This window comes from Tursiops truncatus, chromosome 10 (assembly GCF_011762595.2).
Source record: "Tursiops truncatus isolate mTurTru1 chromosome 10, mTurTru1.mat.Y, whole genome shotgun sequence".
Taxonomy (NCBI): domain Eukaryota; kingdom Metazoa; phylum Chordata; class Mammalia; order Artiodactyla; family Delphinidae; genus Tursiops; species Tursiops truncatus.
In genome coordinates, this window is record NC_047043.1 from 98657603 (window position 1) to 98672800 (window position 15198).

The 15198-nt window shown below is 38.5% G+C and overlaps 1 protein-coding gene across 6 annotated transcripts in view; it reads right to left on the reverse strand.

Moving 5' to 3' along the window:
- The window catches only part of TMCC1 (transmembrane and coiled-coil domain family 1), a 219408-nt gene that overhangs the window by 191507 nt on the left and 12703 nt on the right, over window positions 1-15198 (reverse strand). The gene's annotated exons all lie outside the window — the stretch shown is intronic.

Sequence of the window (15198 nt, forward strand, 5' to 3'; positions counted from 1 at the left end):
GAATTGGAAACGAAGACGTAAAACTATTCATTGTTTGCAGAAGACATGTTATTATACAAAGAAAGTCCTAAAGACACTACTAAAAACCTACTAGAGCTCACCAATTAATTCAGGAAAGTTGAAGGATACAAAATTAACATACAGAAATCTGCTGCATTTCTATACACTAACAACTATCAGAAAAGAAATGAAGGAGATAATCCCATTTACAATCACATCAAAATGAATAAAATACCTAGGAATAAGGAGGTAAAGACCTGTGCTCAGGAAACTTAAGACACTGATAAAAGAAAATGAGAACAACACAAACAAATGTAAATATATACAGTGTTCATGGATTTGAAAAATAATGCATAATATGCATAATAATTTGATTTACATACATCATGAAGTGATTATTACAATAAGTTTAATAAAAATCCATCATCTCATATAGGTACAAAATTAAAGAACTAGAAGAAAAAAAATGTTTTTCTTGTGATGAGAACCCTTAGGATTTATTCTCTTCACAACTTTCATATATAACACAGAGCAGTGTTAATTATATTTATCATGTTGTACATTACATCCCTGGTATTTTGTAACTGGAAGTTTGTACCTTTCAACTGCCTTTATCCAATCCCCCCTTGACCCACCCCATCCCCCCACCTCTAGTAACAACAAATCTGATCTCTTTTTTTATGAGCTTGTTTGGGTTTTTTTGGTTTGTTTTTTTTTTTTAATTTATTTTTGCCCTGCGCCGGGTCTTAGTTGTGGCCTGTGGAATATTTTAGTTGCCGCATGCGGACTTCTTAGTTACAGCATGCATGCGGGATCTACTTGTCCGACCAGGGATTGAACCCGGGCCCGCTGCATTGGGAGCAGGGAGTGTTACCCAGGGAACCACCAAGGAAGTCCCTGTTTGTCTGTTTTTGAAGTATAATTGACCCTTAATACTATGTTAGTTCCTGTTACACAACAGTGATTCAATATTTCTATACATTTCAAAATGATCACCATAATAAATCTAGTTACAATACATCACCATAAAAAGATATTACACAGTTATTAACTATACTCCCCATGCTGTACATTTCACACCCAAGACTCATTTGTTTTGCAACTGGAACTTTGTACCTCTTAATCTCCCTCACCTATTTCTTTCTTCCCTCCGCCTTCTAGTTTACTTTTTAAATGGCCAAGTCCATCATCTCATTTTAGGACCACAAGAAAGAAAAGCCTAATTACCAAACCACAGTAAAAGAAACAGTTATTCCTGCAAAATAAAAGAGAAAAAGGCAATTCTTATTTCAGAATACTTGAAAGAGCAATGCAAATTCTCTAGGTACATAAAGAAATTAAGCAGCAGAGGGCAGACAGCAGAAGCAAGAAGAACTACAATCCTGCAGCCTGTGAACAAAAACCACATTCACAGAAAGATAGACAAGATGAAAAGGCAGAGGTTTATGTACCAGATGAAGGAACAAGATAAACCACAGAAAAACAAATAAATGAAGTGGAGATAGGCAACCTCCCAGAAAAAGAATTCAGAATAATGATAGTGAAGATGATCCAGGACCTCAGAAAAAGAATGGAGGCAAAGATCGAGAAGATGCAAGAAATGTTCAACAAAGACTTAGAAGAATTAAAGAACAAACAGAGATGAACAATACAATCACTGAAATGAAAAGAACACTAGAAGGAATCAATAGCAGAATAATTGAGGCAGAAGAATGGAGAGGTGGCCTGGAAGACAGAATGGTGGAATTCACTGCTGTGGAACAGAATAAAGAAAAAAGAATGAAAAGAAATTAAGACAGCCTAAGAGACCTCTGGGACAACACTAAACACAACATTCGCATTCTAGGGGTCCCAGAAGGAGAAGAGAGAGAAAGGACCAGAGAAAATATGTGAAGAGATTATAGTCGAAAACTTCCCTAATATGGGAAAGGATATAGCCACCCGAGGCCAGTATCACAGAGAGTCCCATACAGCATAAACCCAAGGAGAAACATGCCGAGACACACAGTAATCATACTGGCAAAAATTAAAGACAAAGAAAAATTATTAAAAACAGCAAGGGAAAAACGACAAATAACATACAAGGGAATTCCCATATGCTTAACAGCTGATTTCTCAGCAGAAACTCTACATGCCAGAAGCGAGTGGCATGATACACTTAAAGTGATGAAAGGGAAGAATCTACAACCAAGATTACTCTACCCAGCAAGGATCTCATTCAGATTCGATGGAGAAATCAAAAGCTTTACAGACAAGCAAAAGCTAAGAGAATTCAGCACCACCAAACCAGCTGTACAACAAATGCTAAAGGAACTCCTCTAAGTGGGAAACACAAGAGAAGAAAAGGACCTACAAAAACAAACCCAAAACAATTAAGAAAATGGTCATAGGAACATACATATCGATAATTACCCTAAACGTGATTGGATTAAATGCTCCAACCAAAAGACACAGGCTTGCTGAATGGATACAAAAACAAGACCTGGGGCTTCCCTGGTGGCGCAGTGGTTGAGAGTCCACCTGCCGATGCAGGGGACACGGGTTCAGGCCCCAGTCCGGGAAGATCCTACATGCCGCAGAGCGGCTGGGCCCGTGAGCCATGGCCGCGCGTCTGGAGCGTGTGCTCCGCAACGGGAGACGCCACAACAGTGAGAGGCCCGCGTACCACACACACACACACACACACACACACAAAAAACAAGACCCATCTATATGCTGTCTACAAGAGACCCACTTCAGACCTAGGGACACATACAGACTGAAAGTGAGGGGATGGAAAAAGATATTTCATGCAAATGGAAATCAAAAGAAAGCTGGAGTAGCAATACTCATATCAGATAAAATAGACTTTAAAATAAAGAATGTTACAAGAGACAAGGAAGGACACTACATAGTAATCAGGGGATCAATCCAAGAAGAAGATATAACAATTATAAATATATATGCACCCAACATAGGAGCACCTCAATACATAAGGCAACTGCTAACAGCTATAAAAGAGGAAATCGACAGTAACACAATAATAAGTGGGAGGCTTTAACACCTTACTTACACCAATGGACAGATCATCCAAAATGAAAATAAATAAGGAAACAGAAGCTCACAACAGAACAGATAGATTTAATTGATATTTATAGGACATTCCATCCAAAAACAGCAGATCACACTTTCTTCTCAAGTGCGCACGGAACATTCTCCAGGATCGATCACATCTTGGGTCACAAATCAAGCCTCAGTAAATTTAAGAAAACTGAAATCATATCAAGCATCTTTTCTGACCACAACGCTATGAGATTAGAAATGAATCACAGGGAAAAAAAACGTAAAAAACACAAACACATGGTGGCTAAACAACACGTTACTACATAACCAAGAGATCACTGAAGAAATCAAAGAGGAAATCAAAAAATACCTAGAGACAAATGACAATGAAAACACGATGATCCAAAACCTATGGGATGCAGCAAAAGTACTTCTAAGAGGGAAGCTTACAGCTATACGAGCCTACCTCAAGAAACAAGAAAAATCTCAAATGAACAATCTAAACTTACACCTAAAGGAACTAGAGAAAGAACAAAACCCAAAGTTAGCAGAAGGAAAGAAATCATAAAGATCAGAGCAGAAATAAATGAAATAGAAACAAAGAAAACAATAGCAAAGATCAATAAAACTAAAAGCTGGTTCTTTGAGAAGATAAACAAAATTGATAAACCATTAGCCAGACTCATCAAGAAAAAGAGGGAGAGGACTCAAATCAATAAAACTAGAAACGAAAAAGGAGAAGTTACAACACACAGCAGAAATAAAAAGCATCCTAAGAGACTACTACAGCAACTCTATGCCAATAAAATGGACAACCTGGAAGAAATGGACAAATTCTTAGGAGGGTATAACATTCCAAGACTGAACCAGGAAGAAATACGAAATATGAACAGACCAATCACAAGTAATAAAATTGAAACTGTGATTAAAAATTTTCCAACAAACAAAAGTCAGGACCAGATGGCTTCACAGTATCAAACATTTAGAGAAGGGCTAACAGCCATCCTTCTCAAACTCTTCCAAAAAATTGCTGAGGAAGGAACACTCCCAAACTCATTATATGAGGCCACCATCACCCTGATACCAAAACCAGGGAAAGATACTACAAAAAAAAGAAAATTACAGACCAATATCACTGATGAATACAGATGCAAAAATCCTCAACAAAATACTAGCAAACAGAATCCAACAACACATTAAAAGGATCATACACCATGACCAAGTGGGATTTATCCCAGGGATGCAAGGATTCTTCAATATATGCAAATCAATCAATGTGATACACCATATTAACAAACTGAAAAAGAAAAAGCATATGATCATCTCAATAGATGCAGAAAAAGCTTTTGACAAAATTCAACACCCATTTATGATAAAAACTCTCCAGGAAGTGGGCATAGAAGGAACTTACCTCAACATAATAAAAGCAATATATGACAAACCCACAGCAAACATCATTCTCAATGGTGAAAAACTGAAAGCATTTCCTCTAAGATCAGGAACAAGACAAGGATGTCCACTCTCGTCACTATTATTCAACATACTTTTGGAAGTCCTAGCCACGGCAATCAGAGAAGAAGAAGAAATAAGAGGAATACAAATTGGAAAAGAAGAAGTAAAACTGTCACTGTTTGCAGATGACATGATATTATACATAGATAATCCTAAAGATGTCCCTGAAAACTACTAGAGCTAATCAATGAATTTGGTAAAGTTGCAGGATACAAAATTAATGCACAGAAATTTCTTGCATTCCTATACACTAATGATGAAAAATCTGTAAGAGAAATTAAGGAAACACTCCCAATTACCACTGCAACAAAAAGAATAAAATACCTAGGGATAAACCTATCTAGGGAGACAAAAGACCTCTATGCAGAAAACTATAAGACACTGATGAAAGAAATTAAAGATGATACCAACAGATGGAGAGATATACCACGTTCTTGGATTGGAAGAATCAATATTGTGAAAATGACTATACTACCCAAAGCAATCTACAGATTCAATGCAATCCCTAGCAAATCACCAATGGCATTTTTTACGGAACTAGAACAAAAAATCTTAAAATTTGTATGGAGACACAAGAGACCCTGAATAGCCAAAGCTGTCTTGAGGGAAATAAACGGAGCTGGAGGAATCAGACTCCCTGACTTCAGACTATAGTATAAACCTACGGTAATCAAGACAATATGGTACTGGCACAAAAACAGAAACATAGATCAATGGAACAAGATAGAAAGCCCAGAGATAAACCCACACACCTATGCTCAACTAATCTCTGACAAAGGAGGCAAGGATATACAATGGAGAAAAGACAGTCTCTTCAATAAGTGGTGCTGGGAAAACTGGACAGCTACATGTAAAAGAATGAAATTAGAACATGCCCTAACACCATACACAAAAATAAACTCAAAATGGATTAGAGACCTAAATGTAAGACCGGACACTATAAAACTCTTAGAGGAAAACACTGGAAGAACACTCTGACATAAATCACAGCAAGATCTTTTTTGATCCACCTCCTAGAGTAATGGAAAATAAAACAAAAATAAACAAATGGGACCTAATGAAACTTCAAAGCTTTTGCACAGCAAAGGAAACTATAAACAAGACGAAAAGACAACTTTCAGAATGGGAGAAAATATTTGCAAATGAATCAATGGACAAAGGATTAATCTCCAAAATATATAAACAGCTCACACAGCTCAATATTAAAAAAACAAACAACCCAATCCAAAAATGGGCAGAAGACCTAAACAGACATTTCGCCAAAGAAGACATACAGATGGCCAAGAAGCACAAGAAAAGCTGCTCAACATCACTAATTATTAGAGAAATGCAAATCAAAACTACAATGAGGTATCACCTCACACCACTCAGAATGGGCATCATCAGAAAATCTACAAATGACAAATGCTTGAGAGAGTGTGGAGAAAAGGGAACCCTCTTGCACTGTTGGTGGGAATGTAAATTGATACAGCCACTATGGAGAACAGTATGGAGGTTCCTTAAAAAACTAAAAATAGAATTACCATATGATCCAGCAATCCCACTACTGGGCATATACCCAGAGAAAACCATAATTCAAAAAGACACATGCACCCCAATGTTCACTGCAGCACTATTTACAATAGCCAGGTCATGGAAGCAACCTAAATGCCCATCAACAGACGAATGGATAAAGAAGATGTGGTAAAGATATACAATGGAATATTACACAGCCATAAAAAGGAATGCAACTGGGTCATTTGTGGAGATGTGGATGGATCTAGAGACTGTCATACTGAGTGAAGTAAGATAGAAAGAGAAAAACAAATATTGTATATTAACGCATATGTGTGGAACCTAGAAAAATGGTACAGGTGAACCAGTTTGCAGGGCAGAAATTGAGACACAGATGTAGAGAACAAACGTATGGACACCCAGTGGGGAAAGCGGCACGGGGGTGGGGGTGGGGGTGTGATGAATTGGGCGATTGGGATTGACATGTATACACTGATGTGTATAAGACTGATGACTAATAAGAACTTGCTATATATAAAAAAGAAATTAAGCAAACTCTCAATAAAATCAAACTAGAAATCTGACAATCATAATACTACACTTCTTCAGTACACTTATATCCATTGTCCAAAACATGACATATTTAAACATGGGAAAAATGTCTACAATTCTTTAAAAAGTTTGGTCAACTGGCTAGATTTTTCTAAACCTACCTTAAGAAAACAATTTAAAAAATAAAAAAATAATAAAAAAGCTTAAATAGTATTCATCTGAACCCGAACTACACTGCACACAGCACCATTTAGGGTTCTATATGACTGGAAAAATGATCAGTCATTTTACGAAGCTCTCATTCCATCCTCTTTGGATAGGTGCTAAAAAAAATCTAGTTATTGATAAATACCTAGTCCCAACTGAGTATGAGTAGAAAATCTAAGGTAACTCTACTAAAGAAAGAACATGTGGCCAAGCAAATACGTGAAACCACAGAGGGTGTGTAATTTCACAACACTTCCCAGTTCAGCCTATCTGGTAATTCTGTGTTTGCTTGTTTTCAAGAAACTGACTTCAAGGCCATACTGAAACTAAATTTTTAAAAATAAGGTTAAGAATAAACTGAGTCGCAGAATCAGAGCTAGAAAGGATTCTAATGATTTTAAAGATAAAAAATGATATTCTACTTAGTTTACACAGGTAGTTGGTAGCAAAGGTAGAACTGAGGCTTCTAACTCCTGGAAGAGCAACAGGTGTATATTGAGTGCCTAATACCTGTGGCGAACTCTGCTAGGCACTGTGTTAGACCACTGCCCACTACTGTATATCAAGATACCTCCTGGAGACGTTCAAAAACATTTAAGGGTTACATTCTCTCTAAGTAAATTTCTCTATAAGGACAAGGCCAAGCATATTAAAATAAGCAGACAGAGGGGAAAAAAACCTTTAAAGTAGGAACGAATTTGGAACTCAAACAATTTACCCTTCCTTCCTGGCTAGGAAAGTTCACACGCTGTTTACCACTAAAAAGATTAAAACCATCAAAAGACATCTCTACCCAAATTTCATGACCCAACAGTCTAAGAAAAATGAGCCTTATTCCTGTCAGAAAAATGATCTGTTTTTATCACACTAAAGAATTAACTCTGTCACAGGATTAGAGTACAGCCATCTGAGGACAAAAGTCTAGGCAGAAAAAGAACTGATACTGGAATTTGATAAAGACCCTCCGGAAAATGACATTTAGCTGTTTCAATGGCACCTTTCATCTAAGGATCTCAAAACAAATGTTATTTATATTACCAAGAATCAAAACGGTGGCTCCATGGCCCAATAAAGAAACATATCAGTGACCTAGAGGTAATTCAATACTGATGTTCTGAAACTCAGCCTTCTACTCTAAAAACAAAATCTAGTTTTACGTAATCGTACTACGATTGAAATCGTACTATGATAAGAAATACATATTTGGTCTTTGTCTCCAGTTCCTGACACAGAGCTCCTGAAACTCTCGGAATTTCCTGAGTTACAGCAGTGTCTTTTGTTATTCAAAACAAGTCTCTTTCAACCATACCTGAGTTTATGCTAACAAGACGACTCTTGGTGGGAACCCTAGATAGCTTCCAGATAGAAGCCGGTTGCCACAGGAACTATCCCTGTGATTACAGGTTTGGAACTTTCAGACCCTGACCCCAATCTGTGGAAGGGAGAGACTGGACACTGAGTTAGCCACCAATGCCAATTATTTAATCAATCATTCCCAGGTGATGGAAACTCCACAAGACCCCCTAAACAATGGGGTTCAGGGAGCTTGTGGATGGGTGAACACATCAAGGAACTGGGAGGGTGATGCACCTTCAGAGGGCACGGAAGCTCCCCATACCGGCCCTATACATCTCTTATATTTGGCTGTTTCTGAGTTGTATCCTTTATAATAAACCTGTAAATGTAAGTGAAGTGGTTTTTCTGAGTTTTGTAAGTCATCCCAGCAAATTATTGAACCTGAGGAGGGGGTCATGGGAAACCTAGAATTTGCAGCAAAGTCAGAAAGGAGTACAGGTGGCCCAGGGCTTACAACTAGTGTCTACATTGGGGGCAGTCTTATGGAACTGAGACTTTTAACTTATGGATCTGACACTAACTCCAGGTAGACAGGGTCAGAATTGAATAGCTGGACACTCAGTTGGTGTCACAGAATTGAACAAATGGTTGTGGTATGGAAAAACCCACACAAAAGTAGTTAATTCCTAGTCTATATTTGTAAAGCTTGAACATACAACTGGATTTGTTGATATAATCTCCCAGCTTACCTTGCTGCACACACATGAACAGAAAACCCACAAATTTAAGGAATGTTGTCAGAATAGTTGCTACTAATAATAATTAGCAGTAATTTTATGCCATCTATGTGCTTTGTACCAGGCATTAAACTTAGGATAAATTATTTCCAGTGTATGCAATTCTGAAAGGTAGACATGGGCCCCAAAAGCAGATAAGAAAATTAAATCTCATCGTTAAATTTCACACTGTATACAGCAAGTGGCAGAGATGGGGACGAAATCTAGTTTTAACACACACATCCCTGCCTTCTTCTACACTATAGCAGCCTTTACTTTTTATTATGCAGAGTAAAATTATAAACTCTCTAACAATCCTTGAGGATAACATGTCCCAAATTATGCCCTTGAAAGACTAGTCTTAAGAGATGCTCTGTTGAAAAAATAATTATAAAGTAAAAATGAAATTCCATGTACAGATCTAGTATTCTACTTTACACACTTTTTAAAAAACTGCCTTTTTAAACTGTACTCTCTTGCTGGTTGGCAAACATTTCATTTCTTCTTTTCTTCCCCTTATTAGGGAACTAAGTCAGTAAGACTTTTTATTACTTTCTCATCATTACCGATATTAGCACTAAGGAAAGAGACCATTTGAAATTAGAAAATCTTAAGAGCTCTGAGGGATGAGAAAAACCATGCAGTCCAAACTCTTGCAGGAACTCCTCTCATATTATCTCCAGAAGACAAGCATCCAGCCTACATCTGAATATGTCTAATGACAGAGACCTCATAATTTAGCTATTCCATTGTTGGACAGATCTTATGTTTGAAAGGTCTTCCCCACAGCAGGATGAAATTCACCTCCACTGATGTAGCTTCTACCTGATGTCTGTCCTCTGGAGCAATACAGAAGAGAACTCTGTTCCCTCTTGCTTAAAACTCTACAAATATATCTAGATAGTTAAGTTTCCAAGTGTTATCTTCTACAGCAAAATAGCTCCTGACTCTTCCACTGTTCTTCACTAGATAAAGGTAGCTACAGCTCTCAGTAGTATTCTGTTCACTTTAATCTGGACAATTTAGATTATCATTGTCCCACTGAAGTGTAGAATCCATAGGTGGACACAATACTCAAGACATAATCTGACAGTACAAGAACAAAGGGAATATTACTTCTTTTAATCTAACACTACATCTATAAATGTCCATCAATGTTAGCCTCTTTTCACAGCTACATCATACAACTACTTTATAGATTATGGTGGCTTTCAAATGAAAAACAAACTATTTGGGACCAGATCATTTCTGTTAAAGAGTAGGACCTTCGATTTCTATCACACCTATCTTGCCACTTTCATACTGCATCTTGCTTAGATCACCTTGATTTTCTTTGATGCAACATATTAGATACCCTCAGAGTTTTAGCATCATTTACAAAATTTTTGGTAAGCATGCATGTTATAGCACTATATTCAAATCCAAATCCATATAGGTTGGCAAAAGCAGAACTTACAATCCTGTGTAATCACTGTGCTTTGTAACAAAATTAATAAGCAAATTAAGTTTAAGGGCTTCCCTGGTGGCGCAGTGGTTGAGAGTCCGGCTGCTGATGCAGGGGTCACGGGTTCATGCCCCGGTCAGGGAAGATCCCACATGCCACGGAGCGGCTGGGCCCGTGAGCCATGGCCGCTGAGCCTGCATGTCCAGAGCCTGTGCTCCGCAACGGGAGAGGCCACAACAGTGAGAGGCCCGCGTACCGCAAATTAAGTTTAAAAGACAAACCAGGAAAAGATATTTGCAATACATAGTAATAGGCTGATTTCATTACCAAAAATGGCTCCTACAAATTCATAAGGGAAAAAAAATCAATTAATCAATGAAAAAAGAACCGGGACTTCCCTGGTGGCCCAGGGCATAAGACTCCGCGCTCTCAATGCAGGAGGTCTGGGTTTGATCCCTGGCTGGGGAAGTAGATCCCACATGCATGCCGCAACTAAAGAGATCGCATGCTGCAACTAAGATCCCGCTTGCCGCAACTAAGACCCAGCACAGCCAAAATAAATAAATAATAAATATTTTTTAAAAAAGAAAAAAGAACCAAAGTCTAACATGAACAGCCAGTTCACAGAAAAGGAAATACAAATGATTATTATATAGATGAAAAGATCTTCAACCTCTCCCCTCAAAAAGGGCAATGTAAATTAAATCTATCAATATAATGTGATACCATTTTTTACCTGAGTGGTAAGATCAAAATGTCTGATATTGATAACACATCTAATTTGTAAGCAGTGTGGGGAAACAAGCACTCTTATAGATTGCTGATGGGAATGTAAACTGATTCCAACTCTTTAGAGTACAATGTGGAAATATCTATTAAAAATTTAATTACACCTATCTTTTCTATGGAACATGGATATTCAGCACAGCATTATTTGTAATAGAAAAAGTGCTAGACACTGTTAGTGGTCCACCCAACATCCATTTTTCCCTTCTACCTCCTTAATCAGAACTCAAATTTTGTTCAGGGTGGTTATTTGCCCAACCCCAAAAGATGACTCCTAATTGGCTGAAGCCAACTATGGCTATCACATTCTCTTTGCCAGATAATCACTTTCCAAAACACGCTGGAGGTCAGGGGCAGCAACATGACCCTCACTGAAATGTAAGAAGATGGCGTACACAGCAGTGCTACTCAAACTGTGGTTTGCTGATCCACAGCATCAGCATCACATGGGACCTCATTAGAAATACAAATTCTCAGGCCCCACTCTAAACCTATAGATTTCAGAATCTCTGTCAGTGGATCCCAGGAATTCATATTTTAACAAGCTCCCTAGGTAAGTCTTACACACACTAAAATTCATGAAACACTGTTTAAGAGACTTCTGGGAATTATTTCCTTCCCATTTAAAATGACAGTCTTGGACTCCCCTGGTGGTGCAGTGGTTAAGAATCCGCCTGCCAACGCAGGGGACACGGGTTTGAGCCCTGGTCCGGGAGGATCCCACATGCCGCAGAGCAACTAAGCCCGTGCACCACAACTACTGAGCCTGCGCTCTAGAGCCCGCGACCCACAACTACTGAGGCTGCGTGCTGCAACTACTGAAGCCCGCACACCTAGAGCCCGTGCTCTGCAACAAGAGATGCCACTGCAATGAGAAGCCTGCACACCACAACAAAGAGTAGCCCCTTCTTGCCGCACCTAGAGAAAGCCTGAGTGCAGCAACAAAGACCCAACACAGCCAAAAATAAATAAATAAGTATAAAAAATTAATAAATAAAATAAAATGACAGTCTTCCCAGGAGAAAAATATTTTGTCCTCCATTCCCTTTCTTTAACTGCAGCTAGTTGTACTGCTTAGAGCTGAGGTGGCCATCCAACAACCATGAGGCTACACGGGAAAATGGAAAAGCCAACCTACTGAGGATTAGCTGAGTTAATGACTGGAAAAATGTTGGTCCTAAGTATTACCAAACTATTGAACTAGCCCTGAGCCACCTATCTCCTTACTTCTGTTTATATCAGACAATTTAAACTTTTTACTGTTTAAGTCAGTGTTAGATATTCCGTTACTTTTACAACTGAATGTATCCTAAATGATACACTTCATGTCTATCCATGGAAACTAATGGAGCTTAAATACTTGTGGAAATGAAGTAGCAGATTTGGGGCCAAGACTTGCTAGTGGTCTCAGACTAGTCCTGGTTGTCTTAATGTTGGGCACATGGGAAACCGAAAGAAATAAAATTATAGTAAATACATGACATGGAACACTATGCAGCTGTTAAAAAAAATGACAAGTTTTTAAGTAGTGATATATTTTATGAGACAAAAGCTCTGCACACAAAAATGGAACTGTTGGAATAGTAGGGCTCCATGTGAATTTTTAAAAGGTGAGATATAAATAAATACGTATACAAACATGCATGTAAAATATCTCTGGAAGGATATACAAAAAACTGGTAAAAAAATAAATGGTCGCTTCTAAGGAGAAGAACTGGGGGTTGGCCATCAGAGATTAAAGGGACATTTTTTTTCATTCCTAAATTGTTGCAACATTTGAGTATTTCTATTCAAAAAATGTTTGAAATAAAAAAATTAAAATTGCTTTTAGACTTACATTATGCAAGAAAAAAAAAGAATTTAAAAAGCGGGTCAGGGGCTTCCCTGGTGGCACAGTGTTTCAGAATCTGCCTGCTAATGCAGGGAACACGGGTTCAATCCCTGGTCCGGGAAGATCCCACGTGCCGCGGAGCAACTAAGCCTGTGCACCACAACTACTGAGCCCGCGCACCTAGAGCCTGTGCTCTACAACGAAAGAAGCCACCGCAATGAGAAGCCCGCGCACCGCAACAAAGAGCAGCCCCCACTCGCCGCCAACTAGAGAAAGCCAGCGCATGGCAACGAAGACCTAACACAGCCAAAAATGAATAAATAAAATTTAAAGAAAAAATACACTTTACTTAAAAAAAAAAACGGGCCAGAGTAGTGACAATGTCAAAATGGAAGTCAGATCATGTCATACCACCGCCCAAAATCCTCCAAAGGCTTACTTCACTCAACATAAAGCTAAAGTCTTGGGCTCCCCTGGTGGTGCAGTGGTTAAGAATCCACCTGCCAATGCAGGGGACACAGGTTTGACCCCTGTTCCGGGAAGATCCCACATGCCGTGGAGCAACTAAGCCCGTGTGCCACAACTACTGAGCCTGTGCTCTAGAGTCTGCAAGCCACAATTACTGAAGCCCGCGCGCCTAGAGCCTGTGCTCTGCAACAAGAGAAGCCACTGCAACGAGAAGCCCATGCACCGCAAAGAAAAGCAGCCCCCACTCGCCGCAACTAGAGAAAGCCTGTGCGCAGCAATGAAGACCCAACGCAGCCATAAATAAATAAATAAATAAAGTTATTAAAAAAAAAAAAGCTAAAGTCTTAGAAGGACCAACAGGACCAGCAACAACTGGAAGCTTAGAAATGGGCCCCACCTCAGACCTAAAAAATCAGAATCTGAAGTTTAAAAAGAACACCCTAGGTAATTTATGTGCACATTAAAGTTTGAAAAGCACTTCCATAAGGCACCATAAGATAAGAACCTACCCTCCCCAACCCTTGCCATTCCTCATGCAAGCTTGTGTCTCAGGACCTTTACACTTGCCATTTGCTATGCCTGGAATGCTCTTCTCATATTTCTGCATTTCTCTCTCACCTCTTTCAAGACTTGACTCAAATGTGACCTTCTCTGTAAGGTTGTCTGTGACCACTAAATCCCTCCCCTCAATAAGCCCTATTCCTCTTTCCCATTTTTACTTTTCTCATCAGAACTTGTCATCATAGGTTAAAAAAACTACATTTTTACTTATTTATTTTGTTTATTCTATCTCCCCATATAACATATAAAATAAGCTCTATAAAGGCAGAGATTTTTGTCAGTTTTCTTCCCCAGTGCCTAGAACACAGTAAGCACTCAATAAATATTTTTAAGACATAAAATAAACAAATGAGGTCTCTCTTCAAAACACTACCCAAAAGATCTTGTAAAATGGTTCCTTACCATACAAACCAACATTTTCTCAGCATTACACTACACAGATCCACTTTTTATAATATAATGAGCACCTACTATATAATTAGGCACTATAAACACTAATGTCCAACCATGATTAAAAATGGAGATTTAAAAATCTGATTCATACAACCTAAGTGTCCATTATCGGATGAATGGATAAAGAAGTTGTGGCACATATATACATAGAATATTACTCAGCCATAAAAAGAAACGAAATTGAGCTATTTGTAATGAGGTGGATGGACCTAGAGTCTGTTATACAGAGTGAAGTAAGTCAGAAAGAGAAAAACAAATACCGTATGTTAACACATATATATGGAATTTAGGAAAAAAAATATGTCATGAAGAACCTAGGGGTAAAACAGGAATAAAGACACAGACCTACTAGAGAATGGACTTGAGGATATGGGGAGGGGGAAGGGTAAGCTGCGACAAAGCGAGAGAGAGGCATGGACATATATACACTACCAAACGTAAGGTAGATAGCTAGTGGGAAGCAGCCGCATAGCACAGGGAGATCAGCTCGGTGCTTTGTGACCACCTAGAGGGGTGGGATCGGGAGGGTGGGAGGGAGGGAGACGCAAGAGGGAAGAGATATGGGAACATATGTATAACTGATTCACTTTGTTATAAAGAAGAAACACACCATTGTAAAGCAATTATACTCCAATAAAGATGTAAAAAAAAAAGAAATTAAAAAAAAATCTGATTCATGACTGGGCTGTACCATCAAAAAGTTTGCAGAAATAAAACCTGAGTCTTTGAGTGAAAATAAAACAGATATGCCTACAGCTCTTTCAATGCAATAACAA